At 43.7% G+C, this 26,132-nt stretch overlaps 1 protein-coding gene across 3 annotated transcripts in view; it reads right to left on the reverse strand.

The window, feature by feature from the left end:
• Positions 1 to 25,239, reverse strand: part of LOC106570566 (phosphoprotein associated with glycosphingolipid-enriched microdomains 1) — a 112,031-nt gene extending 86,792 nt beyond the window's left edge. The window contains exon 1 of one of the 3 annotated variants that reach the window (XM_014143017.2): positions 25,116 to 25,239. The gene's annotated coding sequence lies outside the window, so the exon portion shown is untranslated. Of the gene's footprint in view, positions 1 to 24,978; positions 25,090 to 25,111 lie in introns of those variants that run through there. The other 2 variants (XM_045694943.1, XM_045694944.1) reach the window with 2 other exon arrangements.
• Positions 25,240 to 26,132: the final 893 nt, after the last annotated feature.

A 26,132-nucleotide genomic window follows, 5' to 3' on the forward strand; every position in this document is an offset into this window, starting at 1 on the left:
GAATGCTCTACAATTCAATAGAATGTCTTAGAATGCTCTATAATTCACTAGAATGCATTGGAATGCACTAGAATGCTCTACAATTCACTAGAATGCATTGGAATGCACTAGAATGCTCTACAATTCACTAGAATGCATTGGAATGCACTAGAATGCATTGGAATGCACTAGAATGCTCTACAATTCACTAGAATGCATTGGAATTCACTAGAATGCTCTACAATTCACTAGAATGACTTAGAATGCTCTATAATTCACTAGAATGCATTGGAATGCACTAGAATGCTCTACAATTCACTAGAATGCATTGGAATGCACTAGAATGCTCTACAATTCACTAGAATGCATTGGAATTCACTAGAATGCTCTACAATTCACTAGAATGCATTAGAATGCACTATAAACGTATATTCTTCAGTTTTGGCCTCTTCTCTCCTTAACTCCTCAGTTGTTCAGTATTCTGGGAAGGTTTTTCTAGCTGGCTTGAGTTCAGAACTTTTTTGTTGCTGCGCACTGCAGCACAGTCCCCTCCCTGCTGCACAGTCTCCTCCCTGCAGCACAGTCCCCTCCCTGCTGCACAGTCCCCTCCCTGCTGCACAGTCCCCTCCCTGCTGCACAGTCCCCTCCCTGCTGCACAGTCTCCTCCCTGCTGAACAGTCTCCTCCCTGTAGCACAGTCTCCTCCCTGCAGCACAGTCTCCTCCCTGCAGCACAGTCCCCGCCCTGCAGCACAGTCCCCTCCCTGCTGCACAGTCTCCTCCCTGCAGCACAGTCCCCGCCCTGCAGCACAGTCCCCTCCCTGCTGCACAGTCTCCTCCCTGCAGCACAGTCCCCTCCCTGCAGCACAGTCCCCTCCCTGCTGTACAGTCCCCTCCCTGCAGCACAGTCCCCTCCATGCAGCACAGTCTCCTCCCTGTAGCACAGTCTCCTCCCTGCAGCACAGTCTCCTCCCTGCAGCACAGTCTCCTCCCTGCTGAACAGTCTCCTCCCTGCAGCACAGTTCCCTCCCTGCTGAACAGTCTCCTCCCTGCAGCACAGTTCCCTCCCTGCTGAACAGTCTCCTCCCTGCTGCACAGTCTCCTCCCTGTAGCACAGTCTCCTCCCTGCTGAACAGTCTCCTCCCTGTAGCACAGTCTCCTCCCTGCAGCACAGTCTCCTCCCTGCAGCACAGTCTCCTCCCTGCAGCACAGTCTCCTCCCTGCTGAACAGTCTCCTCCCTGCAGCACAGTTCCCTCCCTGCAGCACAGTCTCCTCCCTGCTGCACAGTCCCCGCCCTGCAGCACAGTCTCCTCCCTGCAGCACAGTCTCCTCCCTGCAGCACAGTCTCCTCCCTGCAGCACAGTTCCCTCCCTGCAGCACAGTCCCCTCCCTGCTGCACAGTCTCCTCACTGCAGCACAGTTTCCTCCCTGCTGCACAGTCTCCTCCCTGCTGCATGCTGCTTCTTTCTCAATCTCTCTCTCTCCTCTTTATCAATCTCCCTCTCTCCTCTTTCTCAATCTCTCTCTCTCCTCTTTATCAATCTCCCTCTCTCCTCTTTCTCAATCTCTCTCTCCTCTTTATCAATCTCCCTCACTCCTCTTTCTCAATCTCTCTCTCTCCTCTTTATCAATCTCCCTCTCTCCTCTTTCTCAATCTCTCTCTCTCCTCTTTATCAATCTCCCTCTCTCCTTCCAGCACGACCTCCATCTCCAGTCCTGAGAGATCGCCCACATTATCGGCACACACACACACCCACCCACACCCACCCACACACACCCACACACACACACACACACACACACACACACACACACACACACACACACACACACACGCCCACACACACCCACCCCCACCCACCCACACACACACACACACACACACACACACACACACACACACACACACACACACACTACAGATTTTATTTAATTCCACTACATTTTCTTTCCTTTCCTTTATGCTCCAAACTCTCCTCTCCTCTCCTCTCCTCTCCTCTCCTCTCCTCTCCTCTCCTCTCCTCTCCTCTCCTCTCCTCTCCTCTCCTCTCCTCTCCTCTCCTCTCCTCTCCTCTCCTCTCCTCTCCTCACTGGGACTACCCTGTGATGGTAGATGTAGGAGTTGGATAAATACATTCCTTAGTTCTTACATAGTTGGTTATGTGTTAAAAGGACTTTTGTGACCGAGGAAAATTAGATTTTTGTAGGTATTTTTCTAACGTGAAAAACGTAGCAATGGAGAATGTTCTGCAGTGCTTCTACAAGAGGGTTATACCAGTCAACAACTAACTGGAGTTTCCAAGGAAACTGAAGTTCCTAAGGCAACTGTAGAAGGATATGGTAACAGGTATTCAACTGTAGAAGGATATGACAACAGATATTCAACTGTAGAAGGATATGGTAACAGGTATTCAGCTGTAGAAGGATATTGTAATATGTATTAAACTGTAGAAGGATATGGTAACAGGTATTCAACTGTAGAAGGATATGGTAACAGGTATTCAGCTGTAGAAGTATATTGTAACGTATTCAGCTGTAGAAGGATATGGTAACAGGTATTCAGCTGTAGAAGGATATGGTAACAGGTATTCAACTGTAGAAGGATATGGTAACAGGTATTCAGCTGTAGAAGTATATTGTAACGTATTCAGCTGTAGAAGGATATTGTAACAGGTATTCAACTGTAGAAGTATATTGTAACATGTATTCAGCTGTAGAAGTATATTGTAACGTATTCAGCTGTAGAAGGATATTGTAAAGTATTCAGCTGTAGAAGTATATTGTAACGTATTCAGCTGTAGAAGTATATTGTAACGTATTCAGCTGTAGAAGTATATTGTAACATGTATTCAGCTGTAGAAGGATAAATCCATCAGTAATGTGTTTATTCCTCCCACCTTCACCATGTTTATCTTACATCAACATGAGAACCACACAGTCTCAAGGTTAAAAAGAAAAGCTCTCGAGGAAAGACCCACAAATATGCATTTCTTCTCTTTATGTGGCCAGAACATCTTTTCTCCTAATGTAGCCTACTATTGACTCATTCAGGGGAGGGGGGGAGGGTAATAAAAAGAAAACACTAACATAATAAACTAACAGTGGATAATTAGCGTGATTGCATCATTCCCTATCCCTTGCTGTTGTTCTCATGTTACTGCTGCACTTTGAGGAGAAACAGAGAGATAAAAGCTCTCTCCGGTGACATGAGCTCCATCCTATTACCAGGCCCGTTATCAATATGAAGGCCTGTAAGAATACAGTTCCAGTAACTCTTTATCAACATGACTGATACAGTCACAATGGAGAGACACTAGCAGGAATGGTGGGCATTATCAATATGGCAGCCTGCCTGTCTCAGTATAGTCAAGCAGTATTTTCATTTCTAATCAAAATGGACTGGCCTCAGTCTCTATAGAAGGACTGTAGTGCCAGGAATGGGTAGCAAAAGATAATGGAGTCTGGCCTCTGGAGTAGGAGGGTTGGAGTCTGGCCTCTGGTGTAGGAGGGTTGGAATCTAGCCTCTGGAGTAGGAGGGTTGGAGTCTGGCCTCTGGAGTAGGAGGGTTGGAATCTGGCCTCCGGGGTAGGAGGGTTGGAGTCTGGCCTCCGGGGTAGGAGGGTTGGAATCTGGCCTCTGGAGTAGGAGGGTTGGAGTCTGGCCTCTGGAGTAGGAGGGTTGGAGTCTGGCCTCCGGGGTAGGAGGGTTGGAGTCTGTCCTCTGGAGTAGGAAGGTTGGAGTCTGGCCTCTGGAGTAGGAGGGTTGGAATCTGGCCTCTGGAGTAGGAGGGTTGGAGTCTGAAGTAGGAGGGTTGGAGTCTGGCCTCCGGGGTAGGAGGGTTGGAGTCTGGCCTCTGGTGTAGGAGGGTTGGAGTCTGTCCTCTGGAGTAGGAAGGTTGGAGTCTGGCCTCTGGAGTAGGAGGGTTGGAGTCTGTCCTCTGGAGTAGGAGGGTTGGAGTCTGTCCTCTGGAGTAGGAGGGTTGGAGTCTGGAGTAGGAGGGTTGGAGTCTGGCCTCTGGAGTAGGAGGGTTGGAGGGTTGGAGTCTGGAGTAGGAGGGTTGGAATCTGGAGTAGGAGGGTTGGAATCTGGTGTCTGGGGTAGAAGGGTTGAAGTCTGGTGACTGGGGTAGAAGGGTTGGAGTCTGGGGTAGAAGGGTTGAAGTCTGGTGTCTGGGGTAGGAGGGTTGGAGTCTGGGGTAGAAGGGTTGGAGTCTGGTGACTGGGGTAGAAGGGTTGGAGTCTGGTGTCTGGGGTAGGAGGGTTGAAGTCTGGTGTCTGGGGTAGTAGGGTTGAAGTCTGGTGTCTGGGGTAGGAGGGTTGGAGTCTGGGGTAGAAGGGTTGGAGTCTGGTGACTGGGGTAGGAGGGTTGGAGTCTGGGGTAGAAGGGTTGGAGTCTGGTGACTGGGGTAGAAGGGTTGGAGTCTGGTGACTGGGGTAGGAGGGTTGGAGTCTGGGGTAGGAGGGTTGGAGTCTGGTGTCTGGGGTAGGAGGGTTGGAATCTGGTGTCTGGGGTAGAAGGGTTGAAGTCTGGTGTCTGGGGTAGGAGGGTTGGAGTCTGGGGTAGAAGGGTTGGAGTCTGGTGACTGGGGTAGAAGGGTTGGAGTCTGGTGTCTGGGGTAGGAGGGTTGAAGTCTGGTGTCTGGGGTAGTAGGGTTGAAGTCTGGTGTCTGGGGTAGGAGGGTTGGAGTCTGGGGTAGAAGGGTTGGAGTCTGGTGACTGGGGTAGGAGGGTTGGAGTCTGGGGTAGAAGGGTTGGAGTCTGGTGACTGGGGTAGAAGGGTTGGAGTCTGGTGACTGGGGTAGGAGGGTTGGAGTCTGGGGTAGGAGGGTTGGAGTCTGGTGTCTGGGGTAGGAGGGTTGGAATCTGGTGTCTGGGGTAGAAGGGTTGAAGTCTGGTGTCTGGGGTAGAAGGGTTGGAGTCTGGGGTAGGAGGGTTGGAGTCTGGTGTCTGGGGTAGGAGGGTTGGAATCTGGTGTCTGGGGTAGAAGGGTTGAAGTCTGGTGTCTGGGGTAGAAGGGTTGGAGTCTGGGGTAGGAGGGTTGGAGTCTGGTGACTGGGGTAGGAGGGTTGGAGTCTGGGGTAGAAGGGTTGGAGTCTGGTGTCTGGGGTAGTAGGGTTGAAGTCTGGTGTCTGGGGTAGGGGGTTGGAGTCTGGGGTAGAAGGGTTGGAGTCTGGTGACTGGGGTAGGAGGGTTGGAGTCTGGTGATTGGGGTAGAAGGGTTGGAGTCTGGTGACTGGGGTAGGAGGGTTGGAGTCTGGGGTAGAAGGGTTGGAGTCTGGTGTCTGGGGTAGGAGGGTTGGAGTCTGGGGTAGAAGGGTTGGAGTCTGGTGACTGGGGTAGAAGGGTTGAAGTCTGGTGACTGGGGTAGAAGGGTTGAAGTCTGGTGACTGGGGTAGAAGGGTTGGAGTCTGGGGTAGAAGGGTTGGAGTCTGGGGTAGGTGGGTTGGAGTCTGGGGTAGGAGGGTTGGAGTCTGGGGTAGGAGGGTTGGTGTCTGGTGTCTGGGGTAGGAGGGTTGGAGTCTGGGGTAGAAGGGTTGGAGTCTGGTGACTGGGGTAGAAGGGTTGGAGTCTGGGGTAGAAGGGTTGGAGTCTGGTGTCTGGGGTAGTAGGGTTGAAGTCTGGTGTCTGGGGTAGGAGGGTTGGAGTCTGGGGTAGAAGGGTTGGAGTCTGGTGACTGGGGTAGAAGGGTTGGAGTCTGGTGATTGGGGTAGAAGGGTTGGAGTCTGGTGACTGGGGTAGGAGGGTTGGAGTCTGGGGTAGAAGGGTTGGAGTCTGGTGTCTGGGGTAGGAGGGTTGGAGTCTGGGGTAGAAGGGTTGGAGTCTGGGGTAGGAGGGTTGGAGTCTGGGGTAGGAGGGTTGGAGTCTGGGGTAGAAGGGTTGGAGTCTGGTGACTGGGGTAGAAGGGTTGGAGTCTGGTGACTGGGGTAGGAGGGTTGGAGTCTGGTGACTGGGGTAGGAGGGTTGGAGTCTGGGGTAGAAGGGTTGAAGTCTGGGGTAGAAGGGTTGGAGTCTGGGGTAGAAGGGTTGGAGTCTGGGGTAGGTGGGTTGGAGTCTGGGGTAGGAGGGTTGGTGTCTGGTGTCTGGGGTAGGAGGGTCTCTGCCCATGTCCGGTCAGATTCCGGTACAGCTTTTATAAGATGGGAAACTGATGGTGTGTTGTAATATGCAGTCATTGTTACTCTTAATGTGGTTCTCACAGAACAGGGAAGACTATCTTTCTCTCTTACACATATACACACACTCACACCCACACCCACAAGCACACACACACCATACAATACACTTCTTACAGTAAATAGACTGTTGGCCCAGCGATGACCACCTAGAAGTCTTCCTGTTCCTGCTCACACTAAAATAGAACATAAACAGATATGACAGAGCCAATGAAAAGACACGATACAGATACAGGCAGTTTGTTGCTCCAGACCAGACTTGCCTCAAATCAGATCCAGCCTGGACAACCAGGTGAGCTATGTTGTTGCCCATATCAAATCATTGATTTTCCATCAATGATATCAAGCTTCTTAGTGTTTTAGTGTTTGATATTGAGTCTGTGTGCTTCTAAGGTCTAACTGTGTGTTATCTGTCCACAATAGCACAGCCTAACTGAACTGGGACTTGGGTTGAGACTACAGCAGGCCTTTGTTACACTAGCTAGATGTTGTATCAATAAGCCCCAGCTAGATAACAGAACTTTTTCCCCAGCCAGGCCAGCCATTAGGAAGAGGAAGGTCCCCCTTTAATTATGAAAAGTACAAGAGCTATGTGGTGTGGTGCACTGTGGGTAATTAGGATGAAAAATATCAGCCAAACACAGCTCCATGTCCCTGTCCCTCTGCCCACGCAACGCTACCGACAGACAGGACACCAGATCCTGCTGCTTGGGAAGTTTCCATCCAGAGAGAGAGGGAGAGGGTGGGGAGAAAGAATGAGAGATGAGGAGGGAAGGGGGAACTAGAGTGAAGGGGAGAGAGAGAGAGAGAGAGAGAGAGAGAGAGAGAGAGAGAGAGGGAGAGGGAGGGAGAGATAGAGAGAGGGCAGGGGGAGAGAGAGAGGGAGAGAGAGAGAGGGAGAGGGAGAGAGAGAGAGAGAGAGAGAGAGAGAGAGAGAGAGAGAGAGAGAGAGAGGGGGGGATGAAGAGAACAGCAGGTAGATAAGGTCTTTCTCAGACTGGTAACAAGGTGTCCTCTCTCTGCAAGGAGCCTCCTAACCTTCGATCACATTTCTCATCACATTCCTCCTCGGGGACCATATGCCATTCATGACTCTCCTCTTGATATCTCCTCAGGGACCATAGACCATTGATGACCCTTCTTGATATACAAACAGACAAACGGTTGTTTGTTTGTGTTCATTATCTTGTGTCTAGGGTTCATTATCTTGTGTCTAGGGTTCATTATCTTGTGTCTAGGGTTCATTATCTTCTGTCTAGGGTTCATTATCTTGTGTCTAGGGTTCATTATCTTGTGTCTATGGTTCATTATCTTGTGTCTAGGGTTCATTATCTTGTGTCTAGGGTTCATTATCTTGTGTCTAGGGTTCATTATCTTGTGTCTATGGTTCACTATCTTGTGTCTATGGTTCATTATCTTGTGTCTAGGGTTCATTATCTTGTGTCTAGGGTTCATTATCTTGTGTCTAGGGTTCATTATCTTGTGTCTAGGGTTCATTATCTTCTGTCTAGGGTTCATTATCTTGTGTCGATGGTTCATTATCTTGTGTCTATGGTTCACTATCTTGTGTCTATGGTTCATTATCTTGTGTCTATGGTTCATTATCTTGTGTCTATGGTTCATTATCTTGTGTCTATGGTTCACTATCTTGTGTATATGGTTCATTATCTTGTGTCTATGGTTCACTATCTTGTGTATATGGTTCATTATCTTGTGTCTAGGGTTCATTATCTTGTGTCTATGGTTCATTATCTTGTGTCTATGGTTCATTATCTTGTGTCTATGGTTCATTATCTTGTGTCTATGGTTCACTATCTTGTGTATATGGTTCATTATCTTGTGTCTATGGTTCATTATCTTGCGTCTAGGGTTCATTATCTTGTGTATATGGTTCATTATCTTGCGTCTAGGGTTCATTATCTTGTGTCTAGGGTTCATTATCTTGTGTCTAGGGTTCATTATCTTGTGTTGATGAGTCCGATGCATAAGGCCTCCAGGGATGTTGGGTGGTGTTGCTGTTGAATGAAGGTCTTGTTTCCCATCAACCCCTGACTCCACAACACTGCCTCTCAGTGAGACCTGATTTCAAAACCCAGGTAATGCCTTCCTCTACAGGAAGTGTTACGACTACACCCATTTCTTTTACAGCGCCATCTAGTCAAAGGGCGGCAGAGCTGCAGTGTGTGTGTGTGTGTGTGTGTGTGTGTGTGTGTGTGTGTGTGTGTGCAGTGCTGTTATCCAGTGGTGTGAGAGGAGCAGCGGCAGCAACACACACACACTGCAGTGTGCTGACCTGGGGCTGGACTGGCAACTAGGGCTCTGCTGCATCAGCACCACTACATGACCAAGGGACTGGGAACACACACACACACACAGTACTATCTTATCCTATCAGACTCCATATTGCAGGCAGAAGCCACAGCAACAGCCAGTCCAGCAAGTCATCTCCAAAAATAACAGTCAGCCTCAAGCTGGAGTCAACTACGTAGCTCTATGTTAGTGTCACATGACTTATAGCTGGAGTCAACTACTAGCTCTATGTTAGTGTCACATGACTTATAGCTGGAGTCAACTACGTAGCTCTATGTTAGTGTCACATGACTTATAGCTGGAGTCAACTACGTAGCTCTATGTTAGTGTCACATGACTTATAGCTGGAGTCAACTACGTAGCTCTATGTTAGTGTCACATGACTTATAGCTGGATGCACACAGCTTTGTTTTCTCATCAGGAGTCTGTAGTAATGATAGAAGGGGAAGAAGTGCATAGTTCTACACCTGTTGTATTCAGCGCACATGACAAATAAACTTTGATTTGATTTAAAGCGTCAGGATTAACCCCAATCCTGAGGGAGACTTCTGATTTCACATCACCCCTCTGGCAATTCCATCTAATCACCTTTTACATTTACATTGTATTCATTTAGCAGAAGCTCTTCTCTAGAGAGACTTACAATTAGTGCATTTATTTGAAGATAGCCAGGTGAGACAACCACATATCACAGTTGTAGTATGTACATTTTTCCTCAATAAAGATGGGCAAACCCGTTTTGGTGATTTCTGGAATATCTTCAAATTAAATCAATCACAGCATTTTTTTGGACTCATTCAGCAGTTTATCCTGATTAAGTACAATACCATTGGAAGTTAATGTTAATACATACAGTGAAATATATACATTGATTAAATATGGTGAAATATTTCAATATCAGAATATATATATATATACATATTTATAATCACATATATTTCCCACTAGTTTAGCCATTTAGAGATTTAAAAAAATGCTCTTATGTATAATTTAACTGGGCGCTTTAGAAAGAGCTCCCTTAGTGTTTGAGCAGCAGCCCGTTCGTTTGTCTTCCCAGAATTCTAATAATAATATAAGCCGTTTAACAGACTTACAGTCATGCGTGTATAGATTTCACAGCAATATCAGTGCTATTAGGAAAAGATAAGTGAAAATAAAAAATGGGAGGGATAAGACTGAGATGTCTTAAGATACTCTTCGAAGAGGTAGGGTTTCAGAGCCAGACGTTTTTGGAAGAATGGCAGGGACTCCTAGCATCAGGGGAAGTTGGTTCCACCATTGGGGTGCCAGGACAGTGTTTACTTTGAAATGGCCGGTCACCGGGCTAGAATTGGGAAATGTTTACCTCAGCAGTGCAGCAGCCGAGACGCAACACAGGCAGCCCAATAACACGACAACTATCAGACACAAGCCCAAACCTCCCTCCTTCCTGTTATCCTGAGAAAATTGTAAGGGTGCGTGTGTGAGTGAGTGAGTGAGTGTGTGAGTGAGCTAGTGTGTGAGTGCGTGAGTGAGTGATTGTGTGAGTGTGTGTGTGAGTGAGTGAGTGTGTGAGTGTGTGAGTGAGTGTGTGAGTGCGTGAGTGATTGTGTGAGTGTGTGTGTGAGTGAGTGTGTGAGTGCGTGAGTGAGTGTGTGCACTGGACGGGCAAGATCAGACACGACGTGATGTGAGGTGTGTCTGGAGTCTGGACAAAGACGGCTGGCAGTAGTAATACTGTGTGTACAGTAGGAACCAAACACAAATCTGAGACCTGTAATCAGACAGTGGTGATACAACATTCCAAAGCCCAGAAAACACTGACAGGCCAAGAGTGACAACATGTTTTAAAGGCGTTGCCTACCTGACAACCAGGTGTCTGATATGTGTCTGGGCGTCATTAGATTATTATACAGGCTTGATTGTAGAGGAACAGGGTGTAGCTAGTATTCTATATGCCGGGTGTTCACTACCCTCTACCCTGCTGTGGCCTTCACTAACACCACTACCCTCTACCCTGCTGTGGCCTTCACTAACACCACTACCCTGTACCCTGCTGTAGCCTTCACTAACACCACATGACCCTGTACCCTGCTGTAGCCTTCACTAACACCACATGACCCTGTACCCTGCTGTAGCCTTCACTAACACCACTACCCTGTACCCTGCTGTAGCCTTCACTAACACCACTACCCTCTACCCTGCTGTAGCCTTCACTAACACCACTACCCTGTACCCTGCTGTAGCCTTCACTAACACCACTACCCTGTACCCTGCTGTGACCTTCACTAACACCACTACCCTGTACCCTGCTGTGGCCTTCACTAACACCACTACCCTGTACCCTGCTGTAGCCTTCACTAACACCACTACCCTGTACCCTGCTGTAGCCTTCACTAACACCACTACCCTGTACCCTGCTGTGGCCTTCACTAACACCACTACCCTCTACCCTGCTGTGGCCTTCACTAACACCACTACCCTGTACCCTGCTGTAGCCTTCACTAACACCACTACCCTGTACCCTGCTGTGGCCTTCACTAACACCACTACCCTGTACCCTGCTGTGGCCTTCACTAACACCACTACCCTCTACCCTGCTGTAGCCTTCACTAACACCACACTACCCTGTACCCTGCTGTGACCTTCACTAACACCACTAATCTCTACCCTGCTGTGGCCTTCACTAACACCACTACCCTGTACCCTGCTGTAGCCTTCACTAACACCACTACCCTGTACCCTGCTGTAGCCTTCACTAACACCACTACCCTGTACCCTGCTGTAGCCTTCACTAACACCACTACCCTGTACCCTGCTGTGGCCTTCACTAATACCACTACCCTGTACCCTGCTGTAGCCTTCACTAACACCACTACCCTGTACCCTGCTGTAGCCTTCACTAACACCACTACCCTCTACCCTGCTGTGGCCTTCACTAACACCACATGACCCTGTACCCTGCTGTAGCCTTCACTAACACCACTACCCTGTACCCTGCTGTGGCCTTCACTAATACCACTACCCTGTACCCTGCTGTAGCCTTCACTAACACCACTACCCTGTACCCTGCTGTGGCATTCACTAACACCACTACTCTGTACCCTGCTGTGGCCTTCACTAATACCACTACCCTGTACCCTGCTGTGGCATTCACTAACACCACTACTCTGTACCCTGCTGTGGCCTTCACTAACACCACTACCCTCACTGTTGTGTTCACAGTGGTGTACAGGGCACTATTCCCTATATAGTGTACTAGGGCCCATAGGGTTCTGGTCAAAAGTAGTGCACTCCATAGTACGGCTGGCAATGGCCAGGGGCCTCACGATTCTATATGTACTGCGATTTTCATGATTCTATATGTATTGCTATTTGATACTGTGTTTATATTGCGATTCAACGTTTTAAACATATTGCTCACCATATGTCTGCTGCAGAAGGACAAGAGAGAGCCATGAGAAAACCAGTTTTGATCAGTCATGGAAATAAAGTGCCTAAAACAAATTGGCTCCCTATTTAAAAAGAAGATGGAGAACAAGCTATGAAAGACAAATAAGGGAGTTTTGGTCAAAATGATACGATATATCGTCAAAAAGGATATCCCGACCTTCAACCGTATAGATTTCCTCCTCCCCATCGATACTACAGGATATAAGGAACAGGATTTCATTTGAGACGCATCCCATGAGAATATTACAGTTATGACACAAAAACACGATGAATCATCAGAAACAGACAAATGACACACTTCCTCATAACACAACTCTATGAGTTGCTGCCTGTCACAATCAATTGCAGTGCCTTGACAGGAAACGAACAACCAAAACAAAACCGAGCTAATGCGATGTGTGAGGTCGTAGCAGCGCGGACAGGGACGGGATTACCATATCAATCATAGGGTCTGAGTACAGAGACTGTGATCATTAAGGAAACATGTTCAAGATGGCAGCTAAGATTGAGTGATTTTCATCTGAAAGATGTTTGACTTGGTCAGTGTGTCACGGAATATCTAAGCCTGTATTATAAATCATTAGTCAATCAGAATAACTAAGCCTGTATTATAAATCATTAGTCAACAGGAATAACTAAGCCTGTATTATAAATCATTAGTCAACAGGAATAACTAAGCCTGTATTATAAATCATTAGTCAATCAGAATAACTAAGCCTGTATTATAAATCATTAATCAATCAGAATAACTAAGCCTGTATTATAAATCATTAGTCAACAGGAATAACTAAGCCTGTATTATAAATCATTAATCAATCAGAATAACTAAGCCTGTATTATAAATCATTAGTCAACAGGAATAACTAAGCCTGTATTATAAATCATTAGTCAATCAGAATAACTAAGCCTGTATTATAAATCATTAATCAATCAGAATATCTAAGCCTGTATTATAAATCATTAGTCAATCAGAATAACTAAGCCTGTATTATAAATCATTAATCAATCAGAATAACTAAGCCTGTATTATAAATCATTCATCAATCAGAATAACTAAGCCTGTATTATAAATCATTAGTCAACAGGAATAAGCCTGTATTATAAATCATTAGTCAACAGGAATAACTAAGCCTGTATTATATATAATTAATACATCTGTTTTGAATATCACAGCCAGGATAATTCCTTATTAGGTAATAAATAGTACAGTTAGGTTCAGAGAGGAACCCTGGGTGATTTAGGGGTTATTGAGTATTTTTGAAATGTATTTTTATTATAATATTTATATTTTTAAACCCATCCATCACCTCCCTCTTCAGAGGACACATATTTTGTTATTTTTTTGACAGCTTTTCTGCTACATATACATATATTTGACATACATGGTATTTGTATATACATCAGTCACATAACAATAATACATTACCAAACATAAGCTCTTTAATCCCACCCCTCCGCCACTCTCAGCCCATCCCACCTATCACCATAGACCACCCTCGTTTGGTTTCCATGTGCCATATATTTTTTATTGTGCTGTGATGTTTTACATACTTTTTGAACCTTTCAAATCATATAGTATCCACAGATTGTGAGCCAAAGATGAAAACCTTTCCTATGAATATTATATTATTTATTGACTGACTATGGCTTTCCAGATCGCCCAACACTGCTGTTTGTAAGGTTCATTTTAAATGAATGTTGTGATTTGTTTAACCCTTCGTGGAACAGGCTAAATGAGGGCGATAACAGAACAAATGATCTAGTGATCCTGTCTCTTCACAGTTAAATCTACAGAGCTGAGATTTTTGTCTGCCCCAGATACAGTGGGGGAAAGAAGTATTTGATCCCCTGCTGATTTTGTACATTTGACCACTGACAAAGAAAGGATCAGTCTATAATTTTTATGTTAGGTTTATTTGAACAGTGAGAGACAGAAAAACAACAAACATATCCAGAAAAAATGCATGTCAGAAATTGTATACATTTATTTGCATTTTAATGAGGGAAATAAGTATTTGACCCCCTCTCAATCAGAAAGATTTCTGGCTCCCAGGTGTCTTTTATACAGGTAACGAGCTGAGATTAGGAGCACACTCTTAAAGGGGAGTGCTCCTAACCGCAGCTTGTTACCTGTAAAAAGACACCTGTCCACAGAAGCAATCAATCAATCAGATTCCAAACTCTCCACCATGGCCAAGACCAAAGAGCTCTCCAAGGATGTCAGGGACAAGATTGTAGACCTACACAAGGCTGGAATGGGCTACAAGACCATCGCCAAGCAGCTTGGTGAGAAGGTGACAACAGTTGGTGCAATTATTCGCAAATGGAAGAAACACAAAAGAACTGTCAATATCCCTCGGCCTGGGGCTCCATGCAAGATCTCACCTTGTGGAGTTGCAATGATCATGAGAACGGTGAGGAATCAGCCCAGAACTACACGGGAGGATCTTGTCAATGATCTCAAGGCAGCTGGGACTATAGTCACCAAGAAAATAATTGGTAACACACTACGCGTGACGGACTGAAATCCTGCAGCGCCCGCAAGGTCCCCCTGCTCAAGAATACATATGCAGGCCCGTCTGAAGTCTGCCAATGAACATCTGAATGACTCAGAGGACAACTGGTGAAAGTGTTGTGGTCAGATGAGGCCAAAATGGAGCTCTTTGACATCAACTCAACTCGCCGTGTTTGGAGGAGGAGGAATGACCCCAAGAACACCATCCCCACTGTCAAACATGGAGGTGGAAACAAATATGCTTTGGGGTTGTTTTTCTGCTAAGGGGACAGGACAAATTCACCGCATCAAAGGGACGATGGACGGGGCCATGTACCGTCAAATCTTGGGTGAGAACCTCCTTCCCTCAGCCAGGGCATTGAAAATGGGTCATGGATGGGTATTCCAGCATGACAATGACCCAAAACACAAGGCCAAGGCAACAAAGGAGTGGCTCAAGAAGAAGCACATTAAGGTCCTGGAGTGGCCTAGCCAGTCTCCAGACCTTAATCCCATAGAAAATCTGTGGAGGGAGCTGAAGGTTCGAGTTGCCAAACGTCAGCCTCGAAACCTTAATGACGTGGAGAAGATCTGCAAAGAGGAGTGGGACAAAATCCCTCCTGAGATGTGCGCAAACCTGGTGGCCAACTACAAGAAACGTCTGACCTCTGTGATTGCCAACAAGGGTTTTGCCACCAAGTACTAAGTCATGTTTTGCAGAGGGGTCAAATACTTATTTCCCCTCATTAAAATGCAAATCATTTTAGAACATTTTTGACATGTGTTTTTCTGGATTTTTTGTTGTTATTCTGTCTCTCACTGTTCAAATAAACCTACTATTAAAATGATAGACTGGTCATTTCTTTGTAAGTGGGCAAACATACAAAATCAGCAGGGGATCAAATACTTTTTCCCCCCACTGTATATAGCATTCTGTTGGTGGCAAGAATTCTATATAATAATTTAAACTGAAAAACTCTAAGCGTTGAATCAAGTGTTGTTTTTTGTACCAGTTCATAAACCATGTGCCATGGAATCGGTACATTGAAAATCTCTTCCCATTTATTTTGCAACCTGTATGGCGCAGCTGGTCAATTTTCATTAGTTGACATCAATGTGCATCAACACATTTATCCACCATCAGGGAAGTCAATGTAATGGAATGACCTTTGAGAAAAGTGTACCAGTCTTCTACAGCTCTTTAGTTGTTCCTGTTCCAATCATTGCCAGTATTAACATGCTCTGAAAGCCATGACAACTAGCGCTCTAACAATGTTCACATCCAAATGGAAAATCAATTTGGCCAGGGTCAATAGCAGTGGGGAGGTTTTAAAGAGCACCAACAATGGTCCGACGAACAGAGATCAATACCTTCATTTTATGATTAGCATTTAATCTCTCCCTCTTTCTTTCTTCTCTCTGTGTATATAGTGTGTATATATTTTTACATCCCTCTTATTAAGTCTGTCCTTTGCTTCGCCCTCCCTCCCTCCCTCCCTCCCTACCGCCCTCCCTCCCTCTTTCTGCCATCTTCAAGAGGTTTATAAGCGTTTAACGTGAAACACATGGATAGTATTAAACTAGAATAAGCAAGCATTTACAGTTACTGGTGAGTCAATTGTGAATTCCATTGCTATTTGGGAAATGACGAATATTGGAAATGGTTTTGTAGCCTAAAATGAAGAAAAAATGTATCTCCGCTCCTTCAATAATTTAGGCTTGCATGAGGGAAAGGAATGGAAGTTCTCTGAAGATAGAGGCTTTTGATGCCAGGAAATTCGAATACGTTAGAAGTTTTAGAGCCAGCCAAGCCTTTTAACTATAACCACAGTTGCCAAAACACCTTCTGGCAGAGGCTTGCTGACAGTGTGACTCAGGGAGAGAAACGGTTCTGAGGTGGCTCAAGAGTACTTCCTGTTTCCTAAACTACTTTATTGAGCCTGTGAGGTTAAAATCATAATCTCATATAAAACACACTTACAGACACAAGGACATGCAAACTCACGCACGCACACACACAGGATTTAACTCTCAGCCCGAGGTGGACCAGTTTAATGGTAAAGTTGTCAAATGGAGCATATTGGAGTAATTGCCTCAGAGTGTCAGTGTAGAACCAGACACCTCACTGTTTACATCCCCAGTGATGGAAACAAACACGTCTCAAGCTTCTGAAGTGGATTCTAGCCACCGATATACACTAGCCTAGATCTGTAAGGACTATTTGAAGAAATTGCTCTGCCAAAAAAGTTACATATTGCAGCTTTAAATCATACAATATTGTATGAAATGATGGTATCAGTTTACAGCATCACTATCACTAAGGCCTAGGTGTCTGTGTCATCAGGGTTGAGAGGCCCAGCTGGTGCAGTGCAGACACCTTCACACATTGTTCCTTCTCCCAGCTGTAGAAACACTTTTCCATGTAAAAGGACTCAAGAGCACCAACATGGGAAGTTCATAGAAGCATGTCAAATGAAAGTTAAGAGTATATATTTTTTTATATAAATTAAGGCATATATACATTTTTCAACCATTTTCCATCCGTCAACATCAGGCTTTGATTTCTGGTCAAACAGATGGAAAAGGGGTCTTAGACAACATCTACTAGAAAAAGTCTTAAAAGGTATTAGAAATACATCAAAACAATGTAGAAGTAAAGACCCCTGTAAAGACTAATATCAACATTTATATTTCGTTTTTTATATTGTTTTTAAGAAACATTACCAAAAACCCATATATCTTAGGGATATGTTTTAGTTTCTCTCCCAATGAGAACTGAGGATAATTAAAGTTCATAAAAGTAACAAATAAATAAATTAGTTATAGTGTTTTCACTGCTATTAATTAAATTACTAAGTGATTACCAAATCGGTAAAGGAATTTCAGAAAAATCGGTAACGGACATTCTGCAATTGAAATGGCTACAATGGGAAATCATAGTAGTCACAAACCACAGTTGGGTTCACAAGTTTGGACAGTACAGTAGAGTACAGCACAGCACAGTACAGTAGAGTACAGTACAGCACAGTAGAGTACAGTAGAGTACAGTACAGCACAGTAGAGTACAGTAGAGTACAGCACAGTAGAGTACAGTACAGTAGAGTACAGTACAGTACAGTACAGCACAGTACAGTACAATACAGCACAGTAGAGTACAGTACAGCACAGTAGAGTACAGTAGAGTACAGCACAGTAGAGTACAGTAGAGTACAGTACAGTAGAGTACAGCAGAGTACAGTAGAGTACAGTACAGCACAGTAGAGTGGAGTAGAGTACAGAACAGCACAGCAGAGTACAGTACAGTACAGCACAGTAGAGTACAGTAGAGTACAGTACAGTAGAGTACAGCAGAGTACAGTAGAGTACAGTACAGTAAAGTACAGTACAACACAGTAGAGTACAGTACAGTACAGCAAAGTACAACACAGTAGAGTACAGTAGAGTACAGCACAGTAGAGTACAGTACAGTAGAGTACAGTACAGCACAGTACAGTACAGCACAGTACAGTACAGTAGAGTACAGCACAGTAGAGTACAGTAGAGTACAGTACAGCACAGTACAGTACAGTACAGCACAGTAGAGTACAGTACAGCACAGTAGAGTACAGCACAGTAGAGTACAGTACAGTAGAGTACTGTACAGCACAGTAGAGTACTGTACAGCACAGTAGAGTACAGTACAGCACAGTACAGTACAGCACAGTAGAGTACAGCAGAGTAGAGTACAGTACAGTACAGCAGAGCACAGTACAGTACAGTACAGTAGAGTACAGTACAGTAGAGTACAGCAGAGTACAGTACAGTACAGTACAGCACAGTAGAGTACAGTAGAGTACAGCAGAGTAGAGTACAGTACAGTACAGCAGAGCACAGTACAGCACAGTACAGTACAGTACAGCACATTAGAGCACAGTAGAGTACAGTAGAGTACAGTACAGCACAGTACAGTACAGTACAGTACAGTACAGTACAGCACAGTAGAGTACAGTACAGCACAGTAGAGTACAGCACAGTAGAGTACAGTACAGTACAGTACAGCACAGTAGAGTACAGTAGAGTACAGCAGAGTACAGTACAGTACAGTACAGCAGAGCACAGTACAGTACAGTATAGTACAGTACAGTACAGTACAGCACAGTAGAGTACAGTACAGTACAGTAGAGTACAGCACAGTACAACACAGTAGAGTACAGTACAGTACAGCTCAGTAGAGTACAGTACAGTACAGCACAGTAGAGTACAGCAGAGTAGAGTACAGTACAGTACAGCAGAGTACAGTGCAGTACAGTACAGTACAGTACAGCACAGCACAGTAGAGTACAGTACAGCACAGTACAGTACAGTAGAGTACAGTACAGCACAGTACAGCACAGTAGAGTACAGTAGAGTACAGTACAGCACAGTAGAGTACAGTACAGTACAGCACAGTAGAGTACAGTACAGCACAGTAGAGTACAGCACAGCACAGTACAGTAGAGTACAGTACAGCACAGTACAGCACAGTAGAGTACAGTAGAGTACAGTACAGCACAGTAGAGTACAGTACAGTACAGCACAGTAGAGTACAGCACAGTACAACACAGTAGAGTACAGTACAGCACAGTAGAGTACAGTAGAGTACAGGACAGCACAGTAAAGTACAGCACAGCACAGTACAGTAGAGTACAGTACAGTACAGCACAGTAGAGTACAGTAGAGTACAGTACAGCACAGTAGAGTACAGTACAGTACAGTAGAGTACAGTAGAGTACAGTACAGAACAGCACAGCACAGTAAAGTACAGCACAGCACAGTACAGTACAGTACAGTACAGTACAGTACATTTACATTTACGTCATTTACATCTTATCCAGAGCGACTTACAAATTGGTGCATTCACCTTATGATAGTACAGTAGAGTACAGTAGAGTACAGCACAGTAGAGTACAGTACAGCACAGTAGAGTACATTACAGCACAGTAGAGTACAGTAGAGTACAGCACAGTAGAGTACAGTACAGCACAGTAGAGTACAGTACAGCACAGTAAAGTACAGTAGAGTACAGCACAGTACAGCACAGTAGAGTACAGTACAGCACAGTAGAGTACAGTACAGTACAGCACAGTAGAGTACAGTAGAGTACAGCACAGTACAGCACAGTAGAGTACAGTACAGTACAGTACAGCACAGTAGAGTACAGTACAGTACAGTACAGAACAGTATAGCACAGTAGAGTACAGTAAAGAAAAGTACAGTACAGTACAGTACAGCACAGTAGAGCACAGTAGAGTACAGTACAGCACAGTAGAGTACAGTACAGTACAGCACAGTAGAGTAGAGTACAGCACAGTACAGCACAGTAGAGTACAGTACAGTACAGTACAGCACAGTAGAGTACAGTACAGTACAGCACAGTACAGCACAGTAGAGTACAGTACAGCACAGTACAGTACAGTACAGTACAGTACAGCACAGTAGAGTACAGTACAGTACAGTACAGTATAGCACAGTAGAGTACAGTAGAGTACAGTAAAGAAAAGTAGAGTAGAGTTCAGTAAAGTACAGTAAAGCAAAGTTGAGTATAGTTCAGTACAGTAAAGAAAATGTGATTATAGTTCAATACACTTCAGTACAGTAGAGTTCAGTACACAGTAGAGCACACTAGAGTTGAGTACACTATAATGTACTCTACTGACCTGAACTATACTATACTCCACTGAGCTCTACTGTACTGTACTGAACTACACTATACTCTACAGAGCTCTACTGTACTGAACTATACTATACTCCACTGAGCTCTACTCTACTGTACTGAACTATACTATACTGAGCTCTACTGTACTATACTGAACTATACTATACTCTATTGAGCTCTACTGTACTGTGCTGAACTATACTCCACAAAGCTCCACTGTACTAAATAATACCCCACTGAGCTCTACTGTACTGAACTATAATATACTGAGCTCTACTGTACTGAACTATAATATACTGAGCTCTACTGTACTGAACTGAACGATACTCCACTGAGCTCTACTGTACTGACCTATACTATGCTATACTGAGCTCTACTGTACTGAACTATACTCCACTGAGCTCTATTGTACTGAACTATACTCTACTGAGCTCTACTGAACTATACTCCACTGAGCTTTACTGTACTATACTCTACTGAGCTCTACTGAACAATACTCTACTGAGCTCTACTGAACCATACTATACTTTACCGAGCTCTACTGAACTATACAATACTCTGCTGAGCTCTACCAAGCTCTTTTAAACTATACTATGCTATACTGAGCTCTACTGTACTGAACTATACTATACTCCACTGAGCTCTACTGTACTAAACTATACTATACTCTACTGAACTATACTATACTCTACTGAGCTCTAGTGAACTATACAATACTCTACTGAGCTCTACTGAACTATACTAAGCTATACTGAGCTCTACTGTACCGAACTATACTATACTCCACTGAACTCTACTCTACTGTACTGAACTATACTATACTGAGCTCTACTGTACTATACTCTACTGAGCTCTACTGTACTATACTCTACTGAGCTCTACTGAACTTTACTATACTCTACTGAGCTCTACTGAACTGTACTATACTCTACTGAGCTCTACTGAACTATACTCTACTGAGCTCTACTGTACTATACTCTACTGAGCTCTACTATACTGTACTCTACTGAGCTCTACTGAACTATACTCTACTGAGCTCTAATATACTATACTCTACCGAGCTCTACTGAACTGTACTCTACTGAGCTCTACTGTACTATACTCTACTGAGCTCTACTGTACTATACTCTACTGAGCTCTACTGTACTATACTATACTGAGCTCTACTGAACTGTACTCTACTGAGCTCTACTGAACTATACTCTACTGAGCTCTACTGAACTATACTCTACTGAGCTCTACTGAACTGTACTCTACTGAGCTCTACAGTACTATACTCTACTGAGCTCTACTGAACTATACTCTACTGAGCTCTACTGAACTATACTCTACTGAGCTCTACTGAACTGTACTCTACTGAGCTCTACTGAACTATACTCTACTGAGCTCTACTGAACTGTACTCTACTGAGCTCTACTGAACTGTACTCTACTGAGCTCTACTGAACTTTACTCTACTGAGCTCTACTGAACTTTACTCTACTGAGCTCTACTGAACTATACTCTACTGAGCTCTACTGAACTATACTCTACTGAGCTCTACTGAACTATACTCTACTGAGCTCTACTGAACTATACTCTACTGAGCTCTACTGAACTGTACTCTACTGAACTATACTCTACTGAGCTCTACTGAACTGTACTCTACTGAACTGTACTCTACTGAGCTCTACTGAACTTTACTCTACTGAGCTCTACTGAACTGTACTCTACTGAACTATACTCTACTGAGCTCTACTGAACTGTACTCTAATGAACTGTACTCTACTGAGCTCTACTGAACTTTACTCTACTGAGCTCTACTGAACTGTACTCTACTGAGCTCTACTGAGCTCTACTGAACTGTACTCTACTGAACTGTACTCTACTGAGCTCTACTGGATGGTTGCTAATAATGGACCTCTGTACTCCTATGTAGATATTCCATAAAAAATCAACCGTTGCCAGCTCCAATAGTCATTTACAACATTAACAATGTCTACACTGTATTTCTGATCAATTTTATGTTATTTTAATGGACAAAAGAATGATCTTTTCTTTCAAAAACAAGGACATTTCTAAGTGACCCCAACCTTTTGGAATGGTAGTCCATGTATATCTGTGTACCTTTTAACGAGACATCACCATGATCTTTCTGAAATTCTGTTACCAAACTTTGCATCTGCACAGTTCTGCCAGTAAATGTGTTTTTGTAAAATGTTGCATGTAAATTCTTAAAAGTAGTCCTTGTGCATAGTTGTATGGTTTGTTAAACTTTGAAATCAAGGTTTTTGTTTGACATACATTTTAAGTGAAAAATCGGAGTCTCAGTGCAATTCTATTATCGTGGAATTGTCCACAAATGAAGTGAGGTCATGTCACTCAGAAGGTGTGTGAATAAAAGCTTTCACCTGTACAAAACAATTTCTTCTTTACATTGTGTGTTAGGAGAATGTAGTGGTGTGTGCTGAAGTGTACTTCAAGTCTTCTCCACAACAGCTGCCAGTACCCTACAGCTAATTATAAATATGAACATCATACACCACTAATGCAGGGGTAAAATATATCACAGACATGTGCCGCATTGTCTGCTTCAATCAATTTTGTCCGACACAAACATTATTAGTGTCTAGCTGATTAATCCATAAATTTGACCTGAGGGTGTAATAAACTGGTATTAACAAACGCAGCAGTTAATGCTGCAATATGTAACTTTTGGGTTGACTCGACCAAATTCACATAGAAATGTGAGTTATAGATCTTTCATTCTTATTGAAAGCAAGTCTAAGAAGCGGTAGATCTGTTCTATGTATGCCATTTCTAAGCTTCTCGTTATTAAGTTTTGTTTTTGCGTCTTTTACTTTCGCTTTTGAACACCAGCTTTTCAAAGAGCTGAAAATACAATATTTTTTGTTATTGAAATTATATTTCACATCGGTTTAGTTGGTACAATGATTCTCTACACAATATTTGCTTATTTTGTCACAAACTGAAATTAGGTATTCGAATTCTAGCAACTAGGAAGAGGCGGAACGACTTCTGCATATTGCACCTGTGTCTAATTAAACCAATAGCCAGTTTCAACTTGACTGACATAAAGGCATCCCACTGGGCACAGACTTCAGTTCAAGGTCTAGTTTTCATTTACATTTGTTTGAGTTGTTAACCTACTGTACGTGAATTCAACAACAAAAATCACTATGTCATTGGATTTAGGTTCAAATTTGTTTTCGAAAATCAGTTTTCCATGTTGATTCAAAGTCATCACATAGATTTCTGGGGGGGTTGAAATGATGTGGAAACAACATTGATTCAACCAGTTTTGCCCCAGTGGGTTGTCTATTTCAAGACATTCAGATGAACTAACTACTCTCGGTCAATAAACTCAGTGTGATATAGTCCACGAGAGGATAACAGACTCCCCGAGGGAAGTTGATTCTCAGATCCAACATGTGGTCAAAACAATGTGATGATTGTTATGCTACAGTAGTATTCTTGTCTGCCGTGCATACGTCCAAACTGGCCAGAAAATCTGAGAAAGTTTAAACCACGAGTTCCTCTTCTAATTCCAGTAGACATACACAGACTACACAACACAAACACACACACACACACACACACACACACACACACACACACACACACACACACACACACACACACACACACACACACACACACACACACACACACACACACACACACACACACACACACACACACAGACAGACAATGACTACAAACACAGTAGAGATATACACAGAACGAGGGAGGGTGTTTCTCTTGGCACTGGGGAACAGAAAGTGCCAGCCTGCTAGGCCAGTGGTAGGAAGAAACCTCTAAGCCTGTTGCTGTCAATAAAGCCAATGCTGTTTGTCTGTCTAATGACAGGGTACATGAAGTCTTTGACTAAGAGACAACTGGCCCAGTCATCAATCTGACCTCAACCCTACTGATATGCTTCTGTTATACTATACTCCTGTTATATTATGCTTATGTTATATTATGCTTATATTATGGCGGCCATTGCGGGGAACAATGGGCATCTCAATATACCATCAGGATGCTATTGTAGAATAGAATAGAATAGGCCTACTGTAACCTGCTGCTGGTCTTGCTGTGTGGCTATGGGACCAGTTTATCTCTGTGCCAATGCAGGAAGTGCATTTGCATCTCAACACCAGATGAATGTCACTATTATAAAGATTGTGTTGCAAGTACGTCATTTAATTTACTATAAACTCAATTAATTGACTAAACTAAAGAGGTCAGGCTTGAAGATAATAGACAGACAAATGCTATATAATGGAGGCCCACACTCTAATCTCTACATTTGTCTTCAAAGTGTAAAGCTAAACTTCTTTACAGTAATTCCATGTATGACAATTCTGTCTTCCTATCCATAAAACATGTGAATTTTTGAAAAGCATACAAAGAAATAGCAAAGAGCCTTAACATATATTGAGACAAATTAATTTGCTTCTCAGCGAAAACTGAGAACTCATGACAAACGCAGATCAACAAACACGATGTAGACTGCTGCATTCAACTTTGAATTGCTGCCCAAAATTATAACTGCTGCATTGACCAATATATCAAATTGCCTACTAGCCTCATTGAGCAGAAACTTTGATTCAGCGCTCCAATTAGTTCAAGCAGCAAAGGCCTTTCATCAAATAGCAGGCTCCCTGCAGCCCAAGTCCCCTATCTCCCCCATCATCAATATTCCCAAAATCGTTGGTTCATTCAATGGGACTGTTCGAAGCCCACCTTCCTTGCCTGGTGGTGCTGCAGCAGAATAAATAAATAAAAAAAATCTATGTTTCGGAATTTGCCCATAGCAAACCAAACACACACCTCTGCCATTAGAAATAAACGGACCTGTTTGACATTAAGGCGCAACTTTCTACATTCTTAGATGGAGTCCGGAGAACACTTACCGGAGAAGATTATCCATGAATAGCAGTCGGTTAGGCTACTGTTGAATTGAAACTCGTTGGATTTGTTAAGCGAGGCTTCACCACCTCAGAAAACCCAGCATTTATTAAATAATTAACAAATACAAATACAAACCTACTATTCAAAGCAGAGGTGCTGTGAGGCGCGTTCTCCACCGTGCACGAATATTCCCAGACGTAGTACGGTGCAATTCTGCCTCTGCACCCAGACCCTGCCTACTCCGATTCTATTCTCCGGCAAAATGTTGGGGAGGAGTGACAGATCGCACCGGTGTGTTGTGAACAACATTAGAGTGAGCAACAATAGTGGATTCGGCGGTTCGCCTTTGAAATAAAAGTCCCCATTGAAACGGATAACAATAGTGAAATCATGCCACAATTGGACTAGATAATGCTAAACAAGTTTGGAACTTGTTATATAAACTCAACAAAATGCAATAATTAGTTCATTTGACACAAAAAATACCTATGGATCTTGGGTCCATGAAATGGGGTATCAGCCTACTCAGTGACACGCACAGATTACAATTCTAAAGAGTTTAAACACAAATACTAGCATCGTACCTCTTATTATACTGAGTAGGCTGATACCCCATTTCATGGACCCAAGATCCATAGGGAAGGCTGTAAATTGCAATGAACATCCAATACGCCCAATAGGCTGACTAGTGAGCTGATTTCCCACAGTTATAGTGCTACAATAGGAGCTACGACGCTAATATTTGATGAAAACTCTTTAGAATTTTAATCTGTGGGTTTCACTGAGTAGGCTGATACCCCATTTCACAGAAGGCTGTACATTGCAATATAAGTATTTCCCCCCCAATGCAATTCTGAAGTCGAATACGTCCACGGTGCTTTTTCAACAGATGTTTGTTTTTTTGTGTAAAATAACGAATTTTTGTCTTTTTTTTATTTATATAACAGCATTTCAAACTTGTTTAGCATTATTTAGTCAAATTGTGGAATGATTCTACTATATCCGTTTGCATGTTTCAATCGGGACTTGTATTTTGAAGGCAAACCACCGATTCCAGTAGTTGTTCACGCTAATGTTGTTCACAACACAATCCTACATCGCTACGTAAAACATTATGGTCTCTGGGACATGTAGTGCGTAATTGCACTCAGAACGT

This window comes from Salmo salar, chromosome ssa14 (assembly GCF_905237065.1).
Source record: "Salmo salar chromosome ssa14, Ssal_v3.1, whole genome shotgun sequence".
In the NCBI taxonomy this organism is placed as follows: Eukaryota; Metazoa; Chordata; class Actinopteri; order Salmoniformes; family Salmonidae; genus Salmo; species Salmo salar.